Source organism: Rana temporaria, chromosome 9 (genome assembly GCF_905171775.1).
Source record: "Rana temporaria chromosome 9, aRanTem1.1, whole genome shotgun sequence".
In the NCBI taxonomy this organism is placed as follows: Eukaryota; Metazoa; Chordata; class Amphibia; order Anura; family Ranidae; genus Rana; species Rana temporaria.
This window is the reverse complement of record NC_053497.1, coordinates 2,386,395-2,401,952: the sequence shown is the minus strand read 5'-3', so window position 1 is coordinate 2,401,952 and position 15,558 is coordinate 2,386,395. Positions and strand designations below refer to the sequence as shown.

At 54.2% G+C, this 15,558-nt stretch overlaps 1 protein-coding gene across 1 annotated transcript in view; it reads right to left on the bottom strand.

Annotated features, from left to right (window-relative positions):
• FAM155B (family with sequence similarity 155 member B) overlaps window positions 1-15,558 on the bottom strand; it is a 143,121-nt gene that overhangs the window by 45,209 nt on the left and 82,354 nt on the right. The window lies entirely within an intron of this gene.

The window sequence follows — 15,558 nt, the reverse complement described above, 5'->3', positions numbered from 1 at the left end:
GTGGAGCGTCTCCCGGGGGGGATCATTCTTCTGTTGGGGGTGGAGCGTCTCCCGGGGGGATCATCCTTCTGTTGGGGGGGTGGAGTGTCTCCTGGGGGTATCATTCTTCTGTTGGGGGGGTGGAGCATCTCCCGGGGGGTATCATTCTTCTGTGGGGGGGGGTGGAGCGTCTCCCGGGGGTATCATTCTTCTGTTGGGGGGTGGAGTGTCTCCCGGGGGGGATCATTCTTCTGTTGGGGGGTGGAGCGTCTCCCGGGGGGGGCAGTCTTCTGTTGGGGGGTGGAGCGTCTCCCAGGGGGTATCATTCTTCTGTTGGGGGGGTGGAGCGTCTCCCGGGGGGGTCATTCTTCTGTTGGGGGGGGGTGGAATGTCTCCCGGGGGGGATCATTCTTCTGTTGGGGGGTGGAGTGTCTCCCGGGGGGGATCATTCTTCTGTTGGGGGGGTGGAGTGTCTCCCGGGGGGGGTCATTCTTCTGTTGGGGGGTGGAGCGTCTCCCGGGGTGAAGGGGATCATTCTTCTGTTGGGGGGTGGAGCGTCTCCCGGGGGGGGATCATTCTTCTGTTGGGGGGGTGGAGCGTCTTCCAGGGGGATCATTCTTCTGTTGGGGGGGTGGAGCGTCTCCCGGGGGGATCATTCTTCTGTTGGGGGGTGTAGCGTCTTCAGGGGGAGTCGTTCTTCTGTTGGGGGGGTGGAGCGTCTCCTGGGGGGGGGGTCATTCTTCTGTTGGGGGGGGTGGAGTGTCTCCCGGGGGGTACCATTCTTCTGTTGGGGGGGTGGAGCGTCTCCGGGGGGGGTCATTCTTCTGTTGGGGGGTGGAGCGTCTCCCGGGGGGATCATTCTTCTGTTGGGGGGGTGGAGCGTCTCTCGGGGGGGATCAGTCTTCTGTTGGGGGTGGAGCGTCTCCCGGGGGGGGGATCATTCTTCTGTTGGGGGGTGGAGCGTCTCCCGGGGGGATCATTCTTCTGTTGGGGGGTTGGAGCGTCTCCCGGGGGGGATCATTCTTCTGTTGGGGGGTGGAGCGTCTCCTGGGGGGGTTATTCTTCTGTTGGGGGGGTGGAGCGTCTCCCGGGGGGGTCATTCTTCTGTTGGGGGGTGGAGCGTCTCCCGGGGGGATCATTCTTCTGTTGGGGGGGTGGAGCGTCTCTCGGGGGGGATCATTCTTCTGTTGGGGGGTGGAGCGTCTCCCGGGGGGGATCATTCTTCTGTTGGGAGGCAGGAGCATCTCCCGGGGGTATCATTCTTCTGTTGGGGGGTGGAGCGTCTCCCGGGGGGGAAGGGATCATTCTTCTGTTGGGGGGGGGAGCGTCTTCCGGGGGGGATCATGCTTCTGTTGGGGGGCAGGAGCATCTCCCGGGGGTATCATTCTTCTGTTGGGGGGTAAAGCGTCTCCCGGGGGGGGGTCATTCTTCTGTTGGGGGGCAGGAGCATCTCTCGGGGGTATCATTCTTCTGTTGGGGGGGTGGAGCGTCTCCCGGGGGATCATTCTTCTGTTGGGGGGGTGGAGCGTCTCCCGGGGGGGATCATTCTTCTGTTGGGGGTGGAGCGTCTCCCGGGGGGATCATTCTTCTGTTGGGGGGGGTGGAATGTCTCTCGGGGGGGGATCATTCTTCTGTTGGGGGGTGGAGCGTCTCCCGGGGGGGTCATTCTTCTGTTGGGGGGGGGTGGAGCGTCTCCCGGGGGGGATTATTCTTCTGTTGGGGGGTGGAGCGTCTCCCAGGGGGTCATTCTTCTGTTGGGGGGGTGGAGCGTCTCCCGGGGGGGATCATTCTTCTGTTGGGGGTGGAGCGTCTCCCGGGGGGATCATCCTTCTGTTGGGGGGGTGGAGTGTCTCCTGGGGGTATCATTCTTCTGTTGGGGGGGTGGAGCATCTCCCGGGGGGTATCATTCTTCTGTGGGGGGGGTGGAGCGTCTCCCGGGGGTATCATTCTTCTGTTGGGGGGTGGAGTGTCTCCCGGGGGGGATCATTCTTCTGTTGGGGGGTGGAGCGTCTCCCGGGGGGATCATTCTTCTGTTGGGGGGTGGAGCGTCTCCCAGGGGGTATCATTCTTCTGTTGGGGGGGTGGAGCGTCTCCCGGGGGGGTCATTCTTCTGTTGGGGGGGGGGGGAATGTCTCCCGGGGGGGATCATTCTTCTGTTGGGGGGTGGAGTGTCTCCCGGGGGGGATCATTCTTCTGTTGGGGGGGTGGAGTGTCTCCCGGGGGGGTCATTCTTCTGTTGGGGGGTGGAGCGTCTCCCGGGGTGAAGGGGATCATTCTTCTGTTGGGGGGTGGAGCGTCTCCCGGGGGGGGATCATTCTTCTGTTGGGGGGGTGGAGCGTCTTCCAGGGGGATCATTCTTCTGTTGGGGGGTGGAGCGTCTCCCGGGGGGGTCATTCTTCTGTTGGGGGGTGTAGCGTCTTCAGGGGGAGTCGTTCTTCTGTTGGGGGGGTGGAGCGTCTCCTGGGGGGGGGGTCATTCTTCTGTTGGGGGGGGTGGAGTGTCTCCCGGGGGGTACCATTCTTCTGTTGGGGGGGTGGAGCGTCTCCTGGGGGGATCATTCTTCTGTTGGGGGGGGTGGAGCGTCTCCTGGGGGGATCATTCTTCTGTTGGGGGGTGGAATGTCTCCCGGGGGGATCATTCTCCTGTTGGGGGGTCGAGCGTCTCCCGGGGGGGTCATTCTTCTGTTGGGGGGGTGGAGCGTCTCCTGGGGGGATCATTCTTCTGTTGGGGGGGTGGAGCGTCTCCCGGGGGGATCATTCTTCTGTTGGGGGGGGTGGAATGTCTCTCGGGGGGGATCATTCTTCTGTTGGGGGGTGGAGCGTCTCCCGGGAGGGATCATTCTTCTGTTGGGGGGTGGAGCGTCTCCCGGGGGGGTCATTCTTCTGTTGGGGGGGGGTGGAGCGTCTCCCGGGGGGGATCATTCTTCTGTTGGGGGGGTGGAGCGTCTCCCGGGGGATCATTCTTCTGTTGGGGGGGTGGAGCGTCTCCCGGGGGGGATCATTCTTCTGTTGGGGGGTGGAGCGTCTCACAGGGGGAAACATTCTTCTGTTGGGGGGGTGGAATGTGGCCCCTCATATCCCCAAAGGGTGACAGATAACCGTCAGTGAAAGGAACGTTACAGAAGGCCCCCCGAGACCTAAAGGGTCCGTCCCCCTTTATCAGGGCCGTCCTTAATACTGATTGGACCCCGGGCAAACATTTCTCGCCCCCCCCCCCCCCAATCCACTTACCAGCAATTTGTGGGCAGTGAGGGTTCAAGGGGCAGCTGCTTTGGCTCCACAACAATGACTGGGCCCGGGGGAAGCTTCCCCTTTTGCCCCTCCATTAAAGACAGCCCCTGACTTTTTGTGTGGCCCCTCCCAAGCCTGCCAAAAAAAAAACGCTAGGTAGGCGACCCACAATCTTCACCCCCCGCCGCCGCCTAGGTGGCAGGCCAGACATTGGGCACACCCCTCACAGCTTTGCACTCCGGCTCATTCAGCGCGCAGCTTTACGCGTTTCAGCTTCCCATTCATTCCAATGCGAGAAATGCTCAGAGGAAGTCCCTGACCCTTTTGAGAAATGACGACAAGACGAAACGCGTCGGTGCGTATAAAAACACCCCTCCTGAATAAGAGCGCCCCCCCCCACTCTGGCCAGTAACACACTTCCTGTATTAGAGCAACCCCACTCTGGCCAGTAACACCCCTCCTGTATTAGAGCGCCCCCCACTCTGGCCAGTAACACCCCTCCTGTATTAGAGCGCCCCCCCACTCTGACCAGTAACACACCTCCTGTATTGGAGCGCCCCCCCACTCTGACCAGTAACACACCTCCTGTATTAGAGCGCCCCCCACTCTGGCCAGTAACACACTTCCTGTATTAGAGCGCCCCCCACTCTGACCAGTAACACAATTCCTGTATTAGAGCGCCCCCCACTCTGGCCAGTAACACCCCTCCTGTATTAGAGCGCCCCCCACTCTGGCCAGTAACACCCCTCCTGTATTAGAGCGCCCCCCACTCTGGCCAGTAACACCCCTCCTGTATTAGAGCGCCCCCCACTCTGGCCAGTAACACCCCTCCTGTATTAGAGCGCCCCCACTCTGGCCAGTAACACCCCTCCTGTATTAGAGCGCCCCCCACTCTGACCAGTAACACACCTCCTGTATTAGAGCGCCCCCCACTCTGCCCAGTAACACACCTCCTGTATTAGAGCGCCCCCCACTCTGACCAGTAACACCCCTCCTGTATTAGAGCGCCCCCACTCTGGCCAGTAACACCCCTCTTGTATTAGAGCGCCCCCCACTCTGCCCAGTAACACCCCTCCTGTATTAGAGCGCCCCCCACTCTGCCCAGTAACACCCTCCTGTATTAGAGCGCCCCCCACTCTGACCAGGAACACCCCTCCTGTATTAGAGCGCCCCCACTCTGGCCAGTAACTCCCCTCCTGTATTAGAGCGCCCCCCACTCTGGCCAGTAACACACTTCCTGTATTAGAGCGCCCCCCACTCTGACCAGTAACACACCTCCTGTATTAGAGCGCCCCCCATTCTGACCAGTAGCACACCTCCTGTATTAGAGCGCCCCCACTCTGACCAGTAACACCCCTCCTGTATTAGAGCGCCCCCCACTCTGACCAGTAACGCACCTCCTGTATTACAGCGCCCCCCACTCTGACCAGTAACACCCCTCCTGTATTAGAGCGCCCCCACTCTGCCCAGTAACACACCTCCTGTATTACAGCGCCCCCCACTCTGACCAGTAACACACCTCCTGTATTAGAGCGCCCCCCACTCTGACCAGTAACACCCCTCCTGTATTACAGCGCCCCCCACTCTGACCAGTAACACCCCTCCTGTATTAGAGCGCCCCCACTCTGCCCAGTAACACACCTCCTGTATTAGAGCGCCCCCCCACTCTGACCAGTAACACACCTCCTGTATTACAGCGCCCCCCACTCTGACCAGTAACACACCTCCTGTATTAGAGCGCCCCCCACTCTGACCAGTAACACCCCTCCTGTATTAGAGCGCCCCCCACTCTGACCAGTAACACACCTCCTGTATTAGAGCGCCCCCCACTCTGACCAGTAACACCCCTCCTGTATTACAGCGCCCCCCACTCTGACCAGTAACACCCCTCCTGTATTAGAGCGCCCCCACTCTGCCCAGTAACACACCTCCTGTATTAGAGCGCCCCCCACTCTGCCCAGTAACACCCCTCCTGTATTAGAGCGCCCCCACTCTGCCCAGTAACACACCTCCTGTATTACAGCGCCCCCCACTCTGACCAGTAACACCCCTCCTGTATTAGAGCGCCCCCCACTCTGCCCAGTAACACCCCTCCTGTATTAGAGCGCCCCCCACTCTGACCAGTAACACTCCTCCTGTATTAGAGTGCCCCCCACTCTGACCAGTAACACACCTCCTGTATTAGAGCGCCCCACTCTGGTCAGTAACACTCCTCCTGTATTAGAGCGCCCTCACTCTGGACAGTAACACACCTCCTGTATTAGAGCGCCCCCCACTCTGCCCAGTAACACACCTCCTGTATTAGAGCGCCCCCCACTCTGACCAGTAACACACCTCCTGTATTACAGCGCCCCCCACTCTGACCAGTAACACCCCTCCTGTATTAGAGCGCCCCCCACTCTGACCAGTAACACACCTCCTGTATTAGAGCGCCCCCCACTCTGACCAGTAACACCCCTCCTGTATTAGAGCGCCCCCCACTCTGACCAGTAACACCCCTCCTGTATTAGAGCGCCCCCACTCTGCCCAGTAACACACCTCCTGTATTAGAGCGCCCCCCACTCTGCCCAGTAACACCCCTCCTGTATTAGAGCGCCCCCACTCTGCCCAGTAACACACCTCCTGTATTACAGCGCCCCCCACTCTGACCAGTAACACCCCTCCTGTATTAGAGCGCCCCCCACTCTGCCCAGTAACACACCTCCTGTATTAGAGCGCCCCCCACTCTGACCAGTAACACTCCTCCTGTATTAGAGTGCCCCCACTCTGACCAGTAACACACCTCCTGTATTACAGCGCCCCCACTCTGACCAGTAACACACCTCCTGTATTACAGCGCCCCCCACTCTGGCCAGTGCAGTGACAGTTTTTTCCTTTTGGGATAAAGGATTTACATCAATCAATAAAAGCTGATAATTCTAAGCACCCCTGTCAGTGGGAAATGGTTTGTCTCGTCCCTCTTACTGATACATCTGCAGGAGAGCTTGTTCTGTTGAAAAACAACAGACTTACAAAGACTAAAAAAGGAAAACGAATGCAGCCGTCACATCCTAGGACTGGAAATGCAGTTTGCTTTTGGGTGTAATACCCCTTTAAACCCCTCCCCCGTCCTGCGGCGGTCCGAGTTCTGTGGCGGGCTGTGCCCTGCGTGCGATCCGCCTCGTCTGTTTTAGTTCTATGACCAGAAAGAACAACTGGGAGAAGGACTGGGAATGGAGCAGTGACTGGAGCTGAAGGAGGATTAAAAACGGACTAAAGAGGGATTAACTCCCCGCCATTTCCCGTCTGAGGCCGCACTCGCGTTCTACGCATTTCTGCATTAAAGCCGAACTCCGGACGTAGAAACTTCAACAGACACAAAGGATAGAAATCCACTCCGTGTGCAACAAATGCCTTCCAAACCCAGATATTACCTTCCAAAAGTAGCAGTGACATCATCATTGGGCTGTGCAGAGAGCAGAGCTGTGGGAGGGGCCCAACAGGCTCCACCTACTACAGGAAGGGGCAGAGACAAGACCAGTCCCCCTGCACAAGGAGAGAGATCAAAGCTGTGGGAGGGGCCCAGCAGGCTCCACCTACTACTGGAGGGGGCGGAGACAAGACCAGTCCCCCTGCACAAGGAGAGAGAGAGAACAGAGCTGTGGGAGTGGCCCAGCAGGCTCCACCTACTACAGGAGGGGGCGGAGACAAGACCAGTCCCCCTGCACAAGGTAGAGAGAGCAAAGCTGTGGGAGGGGCCCAGCAGGCTCCACCTACTACAGGAGGGGGCGGAGACAAGACCAGTCACCCTGCACAAGGTAGAGAGATCAAAGCTGTGGGAGGGGTCCAGCGGGCTCCACCCACTACAGGAGGGGGCAGAGACAAGACCAGTCCCCCTGCACAAGGAGAGAGAGAGAACAGAGCTGTGGGAGTGGCTCAGCAGGCTCCACCTACTACTGGAGGGGGCGGAGACAAGACCAGTCCCCCTGCACAAGGTAGAGAGATCAAAGCTGTGGGAGGGGTCCAGCGGGCTCCACCCACTACAGGAAGGGGCAGAGACAAGACCAGTCCCCCTGCACAAGGAGAGAGATCAAAGCTGTGGGAGGGGCCCAGCAGGCTCCACCTACTACTGGAGGGGGCGGAGACAAGACCAGTCCCCCTGCACAAGGAGAGAGAGAGAACAGAGCTGTGGGAGTGGCCCAGCAGGCTCCACCTACTACAGGAGGGGGCGGAGACAAGACCAGTCACCCTGCACAAGGTAGAGAGATCAAAGCTGTGGGAGGGGTCCAGCGGGCTCCACCCACTACAGGAGGGGGCAGAGACAAGACCAGTCACCCTGCACAAGGAGAGAGAGCAGAGCTGTGGGAGGGGCCTGGCAGGCTTATTTATTTGTAACAATTAATTCTAAAGAACTGCAACAGAGAAGTACAGCCGGGATATGAATGTGATTGGCCGTTGTCTCTGTGATACATTGTATTTATTTGTAAATATTCATTCTGAAGAACTCCAATAGAAATGTATAGAGAGGGGATACGGCGTGTGATTTGCTGGTGCGTCGTCTTCTGCGATACATTGTTTTTATTTGCAACAATTTATTCTAATTATTACTATTCGGTTTCAGAGGGAGGAGCCCCGGGACAGATGGAAAGGGCCCGGGGCCCGGTGGTCGGGGGGGGGGGGGGCCCTTCAAGGTTTCCAGCACCGGGGCTCTGAAAGTTCTAGTTACGGCTCTGCTGCGATACATTGGCCCAGATTCAAAAAGCACCTGCGTCTGCGTAACCATAGTTACGCAGCGCAATTGCTTACTTGCGCCGGCGTTTCGAATGCTCCTGATTCAGGAACCTCGTTACGCCGACTGCAGCCTAAGATATGACTGGCATAAGGCTCTTATGCCCGCATATCTTAGGCTGCATTCTTACGATGGCCGCTAGGTGGCGTTCCCGTTGTTGCATACAAATTGCATACTAACGACGATTCACAACGTACGAGCCCTGCGTACGCAGTTTACGTCGTTTGCGTACGCCGGTTTTTGCGTAAGGCTGCCCCTGCTATTAGCAGGGGCAGCCAATGCTACGTATACCCGTCGTTCCCGCGTCACGTTTTTGAAAAATTACGTCGTTTGCGTAAGTGAATCGTGAATGGCGCTGGACGCCATTCACGTTCACTTTGAAGAAAATGACCTCCTTGCGACGTCATTTACCGCAATGCACGTCGGGGAAAGTTTCCCGACGGAGCATGCGCACTATGCTCGGCGCGGGAACGCGCCTAATTTAAATGATCCCCGCCCCCTACGGGATCATTTAAATTGCGCGCTCTTACGCCGGGCATTTTGCCGGAGCGCCCACGCAATTTACGGAGCTACTGCTCCGTGAATCGCGGGTAGCGCAGAAATTTTGCGGGGGGCGCAGGGCAAAAACGGTGCCCTGCGCCTACGTAAAAAAAGCGCAAGGCTACCTGAATCTGGGCCAATTGTTTTTATTTGTAAATATTCAGTTTAAAGAACTACAATAGAAATGTATAGAGATGGGATACGGCGTGTGATTGGCTGGTGCGTCTTCTGCGATACATTGTTTTTATTTGCAACAATTATTACTATTCGGTTTCAGTGGGAGGAGCCCCGGGACTGATGGAAAGGGCCCGGGGTCCGGTGGTCAGGGGGGGGGGGGGCCCTTTGTGGTTTCCACCAGGGGTCTGAAAGTTCTACTTACACCTCTGCTGCGATACATTGGGCCAGATTCAGGTAGATCGCCGCATCTTTGCGGCGGCGTAACGTATCTCATTTAGGTTACGCCGCCGCAAGTTTTACGGGCAAGTGCTTGATTCACAAAGAACTTGCCTGTAAAGTTGCGGCGGCGTAGCGTAAATCCCCCGGTGCAAGCCCGCCTAATTCAAATGATCCGGCTAGGGGGCGTGGATCATTCAAATTAGGCGCGTTCCCGCGCCGAACGTACTGCGCATGCGCCGTCCCTAAAATTTCCCGACGTGCATTGCGCGAAATGACGTCGCAAGGACGTCATTGGCTTCGACGTTAACGTAAATGGCGTCCAGCGCCATTCACGGACGATTTACGCAAACAACGTACATTTTTAAATTTCGATGCGGGAACGACGGCCATACTTAACATTGGTTGCCCCTCATATAGCAGGGGCAACTTTACGCATCGCAAAAGATACGGAAACGTCGTAACTTCACTGCGTCGACCGCGCGTACGTTCGGGAATTTCGCATATTTTGCTAATTTGCATAGACGACGGGGAAAACGACGGAGGCGACACCTAGCGGCGGAAAAAAAAAACTGCATTTAAGATCCGACAGCGTAAGAGCCTTACGCCTGTCAGATTTAATGGAAATCTATGCGTAACTGATTCTAAGAATCAGGCGCATAGATACGACGGCCCAGATTAGGACTTACGATGGCGCACATGGCGCTGCGCCGTCGTAAGTCCTCTGAGAATCCGGGCCAACGTTTTTATTTGCAACAATTATTACTATTCGGTTTCAGTGGGAGGAGCCCCGGGACTGATGGAAAGGGCCCGGGGCCCGGTGGTCAGGGGGGGCCCCTTCGTGGTTTCCAGCACCGGGGGCCCTGAAGGTTCTAGTTACCCTTCTGCTGCGATACATTGTTTTTATTTGTAAATATTTAGTTTAAAGAACTCCAATAGAAATGTATAGAGACGGGATATGAATGTGATTGGCCGGTGCGTCTTCTTCTGCGATACATTGTTTTTATTTGTAACAATTTGAAGGAACTCTGACAGAAACGTAAAGAGACGGGATACGGCGTGCGATTGGCCGGTGCGTCTTCAGCGATACATTGTTTTTTTTTTTTTTATTCGTAACGATTCATTCTCTGGGGGTCGGGATCGGCCGCCCGCTCTGCACATTCCAGCGAATCGCCGGATTTAATCGTTTAACCGTCACCGCGCGGCGTCCGCCCGTCCGCCCGCCATCGCGTCTAATATCCGCTTCCCTGTTTGTTTTTTGTTTTCGGCTCAGACAGGAAATGATTGATTCTTCCTCAGGTGGGAAACAACGACCGGGGGGGGGGGGGTCCCCCGAGCGACAGGGGCCACAAATTTACAGGGGGGGGGGCTATCCGCAGTACGCCTACCATCATCACACTGCGGTCTGTTGTCTGCACAGGAAAATATGCCGAGGAGGGGGATGGGGGGGCACAGGTACTTCCCACGGCAAACGCCGAATAACGGGGGGGGGGGGGAGGGGCATCCCAGACACGAGCCACTGGGAGATAAACAGCCTACGGCGACGGGAGCTGCTAGGAAATCACAGGGCGACTCGGGAGGGGGAAGCCCAAAACGCGAGAGCGAAGGATTCGCCGCGTTTCCTTCTCTTTAACTGCTGCAGGGACAAAGCCAGGAGCCCCCTCCCCCTCCTCCCCTCCCCCCCCCCCCTCTCTCCCTCGCGTGAAAGGGGGGAATCCACCATTGCAACCTGCTGCTAGATTACTGGGAATCCCTTCGCTCGTGTTTACGGCGAGGGAGGGAGCAGCCGAGACTCTCTCCGAGAAAGCCGAGCGCGGTAAACAAAAAATAAAAACGAGATTATGATAATGGCGAGGACGGAGGACGCGCGCGGGCGACAATGCGGGGAAAATCGTCTAAATACGCGTCGCCTTATTTAACCTCACCCCCCCCTCCTCCTCCCCCACCCCGATTTCACGTAGCTAAGAAAATGAAGGACGCGCTCGCGCTGAACGGCTCCCGCGCGCACACCGCGTGAGAACCTGCGCTGCGACACGTCGGTATAAAGCATTACAGCGAGCGTTTTTTTTTTTCAATTGACGGAATTCTACGCAATGCGGCGCATGTGAAAACGCGTTCTGCGGTCTGCGCTGCAAATAAAATGCGGCGCGTCTACGTTTTATCGCAATGCACAGGCCGCAATAAAGAGCGCCCATCCCCCTCCCCCCATGCATTCTGAAGGGGATTGTAGGGCCTGACTCCAGAGTCGCACGATTGCCAGAGCGACTTCGGAGCGCGACTTTAATCCGAGTTTCACGCTCAGCCCGGGATTCACGCGACCGCGACTTGAGAGTCGCATGACAAGCCACGCCCCATTTGCAGCATTGGGACATTCTAATAGGAGCGACTTGAGAGTCGCAAGACAAGCCACGCCCCGATCGCGGCAATGGAACGTTCTAATAGGAGCGACTTGAGAGTCGCATGACAAGCCACGCCCCATTCGCGGCAATGGAACATTCTAATAGGAGCTCCGACTTGGAAAGGGGTTCCTGGCCGACTTTTGGTGCGACTTCAATGCGAATCGCACTGATTTCTGTTAAAGAATTCATATGCAAGGCGCGATGGACGCGAGTCACTGGCGGAGGAGAGACTGAGGAAATGCTTCTTCCTGCCTGCGGCAGATTGATGGCATTGTCATAGTCCAGGCAAAGTCTATGGGGGAGGGCAGACTGACAAAAGGCTCGCTCCTGCCTGCAGCAGACTGATGACATCATCTCAGCCTAGGCAAAGTCACTATAGGGAGACTGAGGAAATGCTTCCTCGTGCCTGCAGCAGTAAATGCTTCCTTCTGCCTGCAGCAGAAAAAGCTTCCTTCTGCCTCAAGCAGACTGATGGCATCCTCTCAGTCTAGGCAAAGTTCCTAGGAGAGGGGAGACTGAGGAAATGCTTCCTCCTGCCTGTGGCAGATTGATAACATCATCTCAGCCTAGGCAAACTCACTGGTATAAGGGGAAGACTGAGGAAATGCTTCTTTCTGCCTGCGGCAGTAAATGCTTCCTCCTGCCTGCGGCAGACTGATGGCATCATCTTAGTCTAGGCAAAGTCACTGGGAAAGGGGAGACTGAGGAAATGCTCATGCCTGCCTGTGGCAGATTGATGACATAATCTCAGCCTAGGTCTAGGCAAAGTCACTGGTGGTAGGGAGACTGAGGAAATGTTTCTTCCTGCCTGCAGCAGTAAATGCTTCCTTCTGCCTCAAGCAGACTGATGGCATCATCTTAGTCTAGACAAAGTCACTGGTGATGGGGAGACTGAGAAAAGGCTCGCTCCTGCCTGTAGCTGACTGATGGCATCATCTCAGCCCAGGAAAAGTCACTGGTGGTGGGGGGACTGAGGAAATGCTTCCACCACACTGATGACATCATCTCAGCCTAGGCAACGTCTCTGACTGGAGCTGAAGCCATTGTTCAGTTTCACATGAACTCAGGTAGATGGACTTCTGTACAACCACCCAGGGCCGTATTTAAAGCAGGGAAAATGGGGCCCTGTCATTGTTGGGGGGCCTCAAGCAGCTGCCTCATACTGGCCAATCATCCCAGTTTTTAAATTCCCTTGAGGTTTTAGTCCTGTGCTGTGTCCCGGTATCTCAGTGTGAAGTGCTGCTACTAATGCTGCCCAGCTCTGCCCTATTGTTGTGTACAGATGACTCACCTGCAGACCCTGTGTTTACATGTAAATAACCGGCATTCATATGTAAATAAAGGGCGGCAATCATATGTATATCAGGCCCCTCTGCAGTGAAGAGACGATGTGCTGTAACCTCTAGCAACCAATCAGTGAGCAGTATTACTGTACAGTAATCTTTAGCAACCAATCAGTGAGCAGTATTACTGTACAGTAATCTTTAGCAACCAATCAACAAGAAGAAATCATGTGCTGAAACCTCTAGTAACTAATCATTGAGCTGTAATGTGTGCTGTAACTTCCAGCAACCAGTCAGTAAGGGGTAATGATTATATGATTAAACCTCGAGCAACCAATCAGTAAGGGGCGATGATATGCTGAAACCTCTAGCAACCAATCAACAAGAAGAAATGATGTGCTGAAACCTCTAGCAACTAACCAGTGAGCTATAATGTGTGCTGTAACCTCTAGCAACCAGTCAGTAAGTGGTAATGATATGTTGTAACCTCTAGCAACCAATCAGTGAGCAGTATTACTGTACAGTAATCTCTAGCAACCAATCAACAAGAAGAAATCATGTGCTGAAACCTCTAGCAACCAATCACTGAGCTGTAATGTGTGCTGTAACTTCTAGCAACCAGTCAGTAAGGGGTAATGATATGCTTAAACCTTGAGCAACCAATCAGTAAGGGGTAATGATATGTTGTAACCTCTAGCAACCAATAAGTGAGCATTATTACGGTACAGTAATCTCTAGCAACCAAACAAGAAGAAATCATGTGCTGAAACCTCTAGCAACTAACCAGTGAGCTGTAATGTGTGCTGTAACTTCTAGCAACCAATCAGTAAGGGGTAATGATTATATGATTAAACCTCGAGCAACCAATCAGTAAGGGGCGATGATATGCTGAAACCTCTAGCAACCAATCAACAAGAAGAAATCATGTGCTGAAACCTCCAGCAACTAACCAGTGAGCTGTAATGTGTGCTGTAACCTCTAGCAACCAGTCAGTAAGGGGTAATGATATGTTGTAACCTCTAACAACCAATCAGTGAGCAGTATTACTGTACAGTAATCTCTAGCAACCAATCAACAAGAAGAAATCATGTGCTGAAACCTCTAGCAACTAATCAGTGAGCTGTAATGTGTGCTGAAACCTCTAGCAACCAGTCAGTAAGTGGTACTAATATGCTGAAACCTCTAGCAACCAGTCAGTAAGGGGTAATGATATGCTGAAACCTCTAGCAACCAGTCAGTAAGTGGTAATGATATGCTGAAACCTCTAGCAACCAATCAGTAAGGGGTAATGATATGTTGTAACCTCTAGCAACCAATCAGTGAGCAGTATTACTGTACAGTAATCTCTAGCAACCAATCAACAAGAAGAAATCATGTGCTGAAACCTCTAGCAACCAATCACTGAGCTGTAATGTGTGCTGTAACTTCTAGCAACCAGTCAGTAAGGGGTAATGATATGCTTAAACCTTGAGCAACCAATCAGTAAGGGGTAATGATATGTTGTAACCTCTAGCAACCAATAAGTGAGCATTATTACGGTACAGTAATCTCTAGCAACCAATCAACAAGAAGAAATCATGTGCTGAAACCTCTAGCAACTAACCAGTGAGCTGTAATGTGTGCTGTAACTTCTAGCAACCAATCAGTAAGGGGTAATGATTATATGATTAAACCTCGAGCAACCAATCAGTAAGGGGCGATGATATGCTGAAACCTCTAGCAACCAATCAACAAGAAATCATGTGCTGAAACCTCCAGCAACTAACCAGTGAGCTGTAATGTGTGCTGTAACCTCTAGCAACCAGTCAGTAAGGGGTAATGATATGTTGTAACCTCTAGCAACCAATCAGTGAGCAGTATTACTGTACAGTAATCTCTAGCAACCAATCAACAAGAAGAAATCATGTGCTGAAACCTCTAGCAACTAATCACTGAGCTGTAATGTGTGCTGTAACCTCTAGCAACCAGTCAGTAAGTGGTACTAATATGCTGAAACCTCTAGCAACCAGTCAGTAAGGGGTAATGATATGCTGAAACCTCTAGCAACCAGTCAGTAAGTGGTACTAATATGCTGAAACCTCTAGCAACCAGTCAGTAAGGGGTAATGATATGCTGAAACCTCTAGCAACCAGTCAGTAAGTGGTAATGATATGCTGAAACCTCTAGCAACCGATCGCAATCACTGCCTGATCTGATCCAGTAAACTGATTTTAAGTCTAGCTGATATTTATTGTATGTCTCAGGGCAGGTGGAGAGATTTTTTTTGCCCAGGGTCCCGTAAACATTTAAGATGGCCCTGCAACCACTCTGCCCTTACATAGCCAGTCTATCTGAATCTGGCTAATGGTGTGACCGGTTTGGTGTGGAGGAACTTGAGTGTCCTGCACAGAGCCCTGACCTCAACCCTACTTTTGGAAGACCTTTGGTCTTGACATCCAACAATAGGACCTGTTCTTAACCCCACAGAACTCCTTTAGGATGAAACGGAATGAGCCAGATCTTCTCAAACAACATTTCCATAAAGACCCGGTGTGACCAGTTTGGTGGAGGAACTTGAGTGCCCTGCACAGAGCCCTGACCTCAACCCTAACTGAACGCCTTTGGAATGAATAGGAACGCCGATGGTAAACCAGGTCTTTTTTCGTTGCCCAACATGTGAGTCAGGTCTTCTCATCCAAGATCAGTACAGTGGAACCTCGGATGACGAGGATAATCCGTTCCAGGAGAAGCTCGTAATCCAAAGCACTGGCATATCAAAGCGAGTTTCCCCATTGAAGTCAATGGAAACAAAAATAATGTGTTCCGCATTGACTTCAATGGCATGCGGCCAGAGGTGGGGGGCGCCGGAGAGCATCGGAGACACTCGGAAAGGCCCGAGGACACCTCGGCTGAACTTGGAAGACCTCGGAAAGGCCTGAGGACACCTCGGCCGAACTTGGAAGACCTCGGAAAGGCCTGAGGACACC